The following is an 8,426-nucleotide window of genomic DNA, read 5'->3' as shown; positions in this document are numbered from 1 at the left end:
GAGCTGTCGCTGGTGGCGTTTTGGTAGGGGTTTGCTGCACCGGACTTGGCTGCAGCTGCATCAGCTTGTTGAGCATCTGGCCATCCTGGCGCCGGTCTGGAGATTGCTTGCCCTTGGGGTGACGCCTCACGACGGGAAGGAGAGAGCAAGCTGATGTCCTTGGGCATAAACAAAGTGGAGACAACATGAACAACGCTTGCACAAGCCTCCATGTCTACCTGTACAACATTTGTAGCTCTGTCAGAGGTGCTTTGGGCTTGGGCTGAGTCAGCTCACTTCTCATGTGCTGCGAAAAGGTGCCCTGGCATTCTGCAGCGCTGAGGTAACTGGACACTCATCGATGTCAAGCACTTGAGCATCTTGCTTGTTGCCATACTTCGAATCACCAATTGTCTCAACCCTGTGCTTGTATGAGCACCAGCTGTGTGCAGCATGCCAAAAGGTAGTATACCGCGTCTTCTCGTGTACACCTCAAAATAGTACTATGCAGACGTTCTAAGCAGGGTCCGTCAGAATGGGTTCGACCCTCATTTCTGCCCAAAATAATCATGCATTTTCAGGAATGAAGACCCACAAAGCAAACTGCCTGGCGAAGCATGATTCTGAGACGCAAGCCGTAAATGTGGAGGGCCAGTCATGTGGTCGCACCTCCAGCAAGGATGCAGTTTTGATGACAGGTGTCGGCGATGGCGAGCCCAGCGCCAGTGACAAATGCCACGAGCGGAAAGCCTGACATGGTGAGGAGAGTGGCGTTGCCGTTGGCCCACGTGGATGCCTCGATGTCGCTGGTAAAGAGACGAGCGGGCACAAGCTGGTTCAGCATCACCTCACGCACAAGGCCCTTGATATGGGAGCGGCCCTCGAGCAGCGTGTGCATGTCTAGGCTGGCGCGTTGCAGAGATGCTCTCACAGCCTCGTTGCCGGCCGCAAATACACAGAGTGAAGCGTCCGAGGACTCGAGAAGGTCGGAAAGACCTGCAATCTGCATGCACCTCGAGATTGCAGTCACACTCACAGCATACACGAGTGCGAACTGAGATGCTGCCGCTATTTCGAAGTGCTATGACCCTTCAGGGAACGATCACTCAGGGAATATCATTCTGTTGCAAGTGTGTATTGGATTTGAGTTTCACTTGAAGTCAGCTCGAATGGTGAATCTGTTTGCTTCTGTGTAACAGCATAAAATGCCGCCTTGGCGCCTTTTGTATGCTTCGGACCCACCTCTGCAAGGAGCATAAGCACTGCGCCAACGATGTCGATGCATAAGCTGCTTGAATGAATGGGTTGACCTCACACAAGGATCTCAGCACCGATGAAGTGTTGCAGTGCAATGCAGTGCACCAGTGACTGTGTCGCTGACCTGGTGGCTACAGACGTGTCCATGATCACATACACTGTGATCACAGCTCAACCGCAAATCGTGCTCGCACAGGAATCGGCAAGCGCACCTCAAAGAGAGCAAGCAGGTCAGAGAAACGATGGTCAGGGGTGTGCATCAAGAGAGAGCGGGGGTTTGTGCATGGCGCATTGGGCCTAGCTGCGTCAATTCCTACGTCAATTCCTTGGGCGCTACTGGGGAGATGTGCAAAGGGCTGGTCGGGAGGGATAATGGGTCGCCGCTGAACCAGGCGGCACAGAAGGTGCGAGAGGCGCCCAGTGGTTTCCGCCGTTTTTGGAAGCACGGGCTGATGGTGCAGTGGGTGGTAGCTGTTGGGCACCCTGTGCAAGCGTCGAACCTTGATGAACCTCCTCACTCCGAGGGTCGGTGCTCACGCTTGATGAGGTTTGATTGGGTCTGTGAGGCGCTGGCTTGGCAGGGTTCCTTGTGCCACCCGACCACGCTGTTGAGGTTACGAATGGCAAGGGCTGGTGGGACGGTGTGGGGCGAGGGCTTGAAGGAGCCAGTGCATCTTCTTGAATGACTCCAGTGCCAGCTGCCCTGACCACTTTCCTGAGGTGGGTTTGCAAGAGGCTGATGCCATGCATCCGCTGGCGGAGTCCTACTTGCCCTTTTTCCTGAAACGGCTTCGCTGTCAGCTGGAGCTTTGGTAATGGGAGATGTAGTACGTCCAGGCGGGTTTGCAACACGGCCTGGACGGAGCGCACAAAGAGTGGAGGCGGCGAAGGTTTGTGACCGAAGAGAACGTTCCCGCCTGCTGCCACGAAAGCTCGAGGGCTTGACCAGCTCGGTGAAGGTGATGCGTGAGTTGGGGGGAGCTCCAAGGAGACCGGAGAGGTTGGACGGGCTTGGATGGGTGTGACATTTGCGGGTTTTGTGCGAATGCAGGGGCACCGTCCACAGGAGGTCTGGCAGTAGCCTTGTAGGAACGGTGCTGAGAGCATCCAGATGGCTTCGCACTTCCCGAAACGGCTCTGCTCCTTGCAGCTGAAACTGCTACCTGGCGGCGCAACGTCGCTGCAACGGCAGGGCTCCTCGGAAAGCGCTGGGGTGAAGGCTGCTTTTGCTGAGGCTTCGGAGCTCCTTGGGCAGGGCAGCGACCACAGGTGATCTGTGGATAAGCAGAACTTGTGTTTAAATCAGAACACCCACACTGCCAGCATTCAAACCATTTAAAGCAAGTGGCCAGTGAAGCAACAGGCAAACACCGTGTCGAAGGAATGTGAGCGTAGTGACTGCAGGATTTCGATCCTGCCATGGACAGCATGGCTCTTGGGCATTGACTAGGCAGGCTAGGCCGTTTGTATGCTCATCTGCACACCACTGCACGCCTCCACAGCGCGACATAACACTTTCCAAATTACCTCCATGCATTCCCTGGCATCCCAGGACCCACCAGTGGAGGAGAGCCATGCCTCTGAAAAGCCTTTTGTCCGAGCAGAAACTTACCTGGCAGTATCCTTCTGGCCGATCGTATGCAAATCGCATCCAGTCAAGAAGCATTTGCCAAATGCCCGTTGCTCGAGGCAGGTGAGCGGTGAGTGGGGCGGTGGGAAGTCTGTGCATGGCAGGTCCAAGTTGCTGATGGAGTGATTCTCGGCCTCGGCACTGGTGGATGACTCGCACTCTTGGCAACGGCCGCACGTGCGATTGCACCAATCATTGGCCTTCATCCATCCCTTTTCGCACTTCCCCCATTCCTTCTGCTTTGCACATCCTGACGCTCCCTTTGGTGCGACATCGTCACAAACGTGTTGGCACTTCTTGGAAGCATCTGCACGAGCACCAGGTGGCATGAACGTTCCTTGGCTGGCAAGACACTTGATAGATTATTAATGGCAAGGCTGGCTGGATCGCATCCTTTCCCTGGTAGGTATGCAAACATGGAGATATGGGACGAGAATACTGCATGCCAGGCCTGCAGCTGGATGGACTCTGGGAGAGTGTCCAAGTGTGCTTGTGGGCTTGATCTGTCTGATATTCCTGCGAGCTGAACGTTCGCACCTTCTTGCAATGCCCGCCCGTGCGTGCCATTCTTGGCTATGGTAGAACTGACAAATGCCTGAACACTGCCGTGGCCTGGGTCTGCTGTTGCCAGATTGAATTTGAGTACTTGAGCGGATTTGACCGTTTTCGAAGCTCCAGGATCGCTTTTCACCACTGGATATCCACCACCCAAAAGAAGGAGGCAAGCTGCACATGGCTTCCGATTGTTGAAGTCACAGTACTTACATTACCGTGACTAGTGAAAGCAGACTAACTCTGCACCGCTGTAAACACTGGCAGCCCGCATATTGACTCGTGGCATCTGCTGCTGACCATGCTACCAAAAGTCAATGCGATGCACTCGAGCGGTAGCCGTGCATTTCATGTACAGTTTTCCGAGCACCTCACACACGGATGCCACTTTTCATCCGACGCTTAGTGTCGACAGCCCCGACGAGCGGATGGACTCGTTGGGTCTGACACGCATGCTCACGAGTTCGTGCGACTTGGCGAGTGTGGAAACCGCCATGCGTACGCGTGGCGTAGCGTGCGGTCCACCCGCAGCGATGTCATGACATCATGGGTGTGCTCATGGTGATAACGAAGTGTTGCAACGGACAGATGAAGGAAGTCACGGCGTTGCCAACCTTGGACACGTGTATACACGGGTCAGCTTGAAAGCCCAACACCTACACGTGCACGTGCACGACGACGACGCCGCGAACGAAACACACCTGCTAGAAACGCGTTTACTCGTTTGTTCCGTCCTTGCAGCATGCTTGCCGTTCATCCCTCGCGCGCAGCTAAGAGGTTCAATAATGTTGTCTGCGGGACATCCCGCCGCTCAGATTTCAATCTTGGAAACGTAAAGTATTCGTTGCAACTTGCCAGTGCGGATGAAGTTACGCGGATGTGTTTACAGCTATGGCGTGCACCTGTCCTTTACGCGTCTGGATACTACGAAAGCGTCTTTGGTGCGTGCTCCGACAACTCATCCATGTTAGAGTTGCTATCGATCGATATGTTACTTGAGTGTTGCATGCCTTAGCAAAGGTGTCAGCAATCTCGGGACAACCTGTTCACGACTGCATGTGTCCTCGCAGCGACAGGAACAGTCATGAAATAAGCGGATGCCCTTGGCATTGTCTGCGACGTGGCAGTGAATGTCGCAGTGCACACATCACGGCTTAGAAACCCTGGGACGACGTAGCCGACTCTACGTAGCTGACCCTGTCACTATCGCAGTGACTCATTGACACCATGCGTTCAAGGCATGGGCAGACATTCCCAGATCTGCAGACATTCGCAGCGTTGCTGAACAATGAAATTCGCTGAATTCCAAAAGTTAGGGGGGGGAAGGCGCCACGGATGTGTCGCCACTGCGGCAGTGGCATATATCACTGTGCAGTGTTACGACCTGTGCTCAATGTCACCGAGGTCATTGTCGAGTCGTGTTGCGTCTGTCAACGTACGTGAAGTGAATGTCTTTTAAACACAGCTACGACGCGAATATGCGCAAAAGGCCTGCACGGCAATTACAAACCCTCACAGGGTCATGCATCCCATTGCATCTCAAACAACTCCTGTCTGCACATGTCTTGTATACATCTCTCTTGCACATTACATAACAATCTTCATGATGAGGTAATATATGTATCTCAACACCCAATAATAATCTCACACACCACTTATTACCCATACCATCACAAGCCACTATTCCATTACATTTCGAACAACCCTTGTACATATATGAGCCAACCCTGTCATGCCTTTGGACCGGAGGACAGGAGGACAAAAATTCGGGCGCGACGCCAGGAGCCTTTCATGTTAGAGTTGCTATCGATCGATACTACGGATAGAATAGAGATAGCCTGGCTTTGTCTGCGCGTGCCAACACTACGATCATAGTGCTTGTACCCCATACCTGAACATGCACGAGGGCTGAATTGACAGGACTTGCTATGATCGGGTAGCTTTCGGTGCCTCCTATGTTGCATCATTGTGCTCGTCTCTTCGCGTGTTGATTCCGTTAGATAGCTACTTGGAGTACCACGCCTTTCGAGACTCCCTCACATTAAAGCAGCCATCATCTGCGTGAGGCTGGTACAAACACAAATATCAACCATGGCTGAAGCTTTTGCGCCTAGAATCAATGTCGCGCGCCAAGTGCAGCGATCAAACCGACAGGACCTCGTGGAGTGCGATGCCGCAGTTACCAAACGCAATCCACATGGTCTGGGGCTGCAATTTCGCAGCCAGCGAATGGACAGAAGCACTTTCTGCATATCGACGACTTTTCGCAGGACGAGCTCCGCGCTATACTGAGGAACGCAAAAATTGCAAAATCCTCCTTCAAGAACCGTGACAGAGACTTCAAGCCCTTCCAAGGATACACCATGGCAATGATCTTCCAGAAGCCGTCTGCCCGCACCAGGGTGTCGTTCGAGACGGTGCGCGCTCCCAAATGCAGTCAGCATGTGCCCATCCCCGTGTCACGTGCCTGACGGCTGATATGCTTGCGTTACAACCCTAACCTATGCAGAGCGCGAAAGTCTGATTTGCATGCTGCGGCTGTCAGGAAAATGAAATTGACGCTTTTCACTGCCACTCAGGGAGGAAGCGCTCTGATTGGGCCAGTGCTGAACAATACGGCCACACGCCGCACGCGTCATGACGGCACAGGTCGTGCCCAACGTGCAAAGATTCGAGACGGAAGATAGCTCGGCAGTGTTATGTGCCAAATCCACACGAGCGTGTGCAGAGCGATCTGGGATGTGCAGTTGGTGCCTGACTTCTAATTTACGTTCGGAACATACGCAGGGCTTTTTCCGCATGGGGGTCACGCGCTCTACCTGGATCCTGACACCATTCAGCTTGGCAAGCGAGAAGCTACAAAAGACATTGCCCGTGTGCTGTCTCGCTACAACGATATCATCATGGCGCGTGTGTATGCTCATTCGGACATGATGGAGCTAGCTGACTACTCTACATCACCGGTCATCAACGGCCTCACTGACTACAACCATCCATGCCAGATTATGGCAGACATGTTGACCATCGAGGAAAAGCTCGGCACAATCGAAGGCAGAAAGGTGGTGTACGTAGGTGATGGAAATAACATCGTGCATTCTTGGCTGCGGCTAGCAGCACGCTTCCCATTCCACTTCGTCTGCTGCTGCCCGGATGGTGCGTCTCTTCACTCGACGCAATGGGTGTGGCAGTCAGAAGATGCTCAACTCCGCGAAGTACAAAGTCACAAAACTCGACAGCCAATTGCCGGCTGTTCATCGTTTGCAACAGCTGGACTCAGGTCATCGCCGCACGTGCCATCTATGGTGACACGACTACACAATCTGCATGGCATATGCGCATGCACATGTGGGTGATGCAATACCCTTGCGGCCCGCATGCGCGCCCATGGCTGACAAGTTTCGGCTACTGTTTTGCCCTGTGTTTGAGAGATTGGAGTTCCGGCCAGTCTGTCTCATTTACAACATATGCGATCCACCCACTTGCATGATCGCAGGCCTCCTGAGCCTTTTTCAAGCTCGTAAGCCATGGCAATATCATTTCGTGATGTGCACGCTCTCTATGTGAGCATTGGCAGCTGTGTGCAGGTTACAATCCCGATCCGGAAACCATGAAGCTTGCGAACGCGGGCCGGTGTTGGGACGGTGGAGATCAGCCATGACCCAATGGAGGCCGTCAAGGGCGCGGATGTGATCTACACCGACGTCCTGGGCGTCCATGGGGCAGAAGCACGAGGCCACGCAACGAAAGCTGGACTTCACCGGCTTCCAGGTGCGTTCGGAAACTGTACAATAGCATCAATAGCATCATCCCCCACCGTCATCTCATGCTATGCCTGATTTTGTTGGACAGTGAAAGGAGTGTAGCTGGGGACTGCCGCTTAATGGCCACTCACGGTGTGCTGCATAACCTGCAGGAAGTAAGGAGTTCAATGTCTCATTACGCTTTGCAGGATCGCATCAATCGCCGCAGGATTTCTCATGTTTAGGATCTCGTGGTTGGTTGCCCATTCCTGCAAATGCTGCATGCGACCACAGAAACCGGCATGTACACATTCCCATGTCATATACTTTTAAATGTGCATGTACTTTGTTCGAACAACCTGCTTGCTGTGCACAACAAGAGATTGCACCCTGCAAGTGATGGGTGCCCCATCACCATGCGCAGGTTTGCATGAAGGGGTGCAACAGTTCATATTGAGACGCAATCCACAACAATCGATCACAAATATCCCACCTTACGTAAAGTATTCGGAGGTGTTCGAAATAATAGTTCAACACATCTCGTCAGTCAATGCGCACTGGAGAACAACAAGCCCTATGGGACATGTACAGCGGGGACAACCATTTTTTTGCGATGTGCATGGGTTTGCCTGTCTGCATTGCAGGCGTTGCAATGGGCGACAATCCTCACGTAGCGGAGGTGCTGCAGGTGAATGGAGCAATGTTGAAGCAAGCTGGACCGCAATGCCTGTTCATGCATTGCCTGCCAGCTGAGCGCGGCATCGAGTGTGACGATGAAGTCATGGAGGCTCCCTACTCCGTGGTGTTCCAGCAGGCAGAGAATCGCATGCATGCTCAGAATGGCATCCTCTTGCACTGCTGCAATCGCATGTGAGCCTTGTCTTCTAGTATAAGCACTCTTTTGGCAGAGTCAAGGCCGGTGAATACACTTTGGACCTGTTGCATCCTGGTCAGGTGCACGGTCAATTCTGCAGTGTTTGCCGCAGGATTCTTTGGTATTGGACTCTCAGGAGAAAGGATGTGAAGGCATGCGAAATCTGAAGTCATTGTGGATGAATGTTGTGTCCTGTTGCTGGCAGTGAATACCTGATATGGCACTCCTATTTGCTTGAAGATGGGCTCGAGTATGCACCCTATGTTTAATATGGACCAGCAAGAGCCCACATGCTGCCTGCGGGAAGCCCACCTACCGTTTCTGTGGTGCGACCCAACAGAATTGGCTGTCATCCAAGTGCCAGAACGTGACGCATGCCGATGTGCAGTAGGGT

General features: G+C 53.2%; 1 pseudogene; it reads left to right on the top strand.

Moving 5' to 3' along the window:
• Window positions 1-3,282: 3,282 nt before the first annotated feature.
• Window positions 3,283-8,032, top strand: LOC149809618 (ornithine carbamoyltransferase, chloroplastic-like; annotated as a pseudogene).
• Window positions 8,033-8,426: the final 394 nt, after the last annotated feature.

Source organism: Nuphar pumila, unplaced genomic scaffold (genome assembly GCF_984573655.1).
Source record: "Nuphar pumila unplaced genomic scaffold, dmNupPumi1.hap1.1 HAP1_SCAFFOLD_974, whole genome shotgun sequence".
Classification (NCBI taxonomy): Eukaryota; Viridiplantae; Streptophyta; class Magnoliopsida; order Nymphaeales; family Nymphaeaceae; genus Nuphar; species Nuphar pumila.
This window is presented reverse-complemented; position numbering and strand designations above follow the sequence as displayed.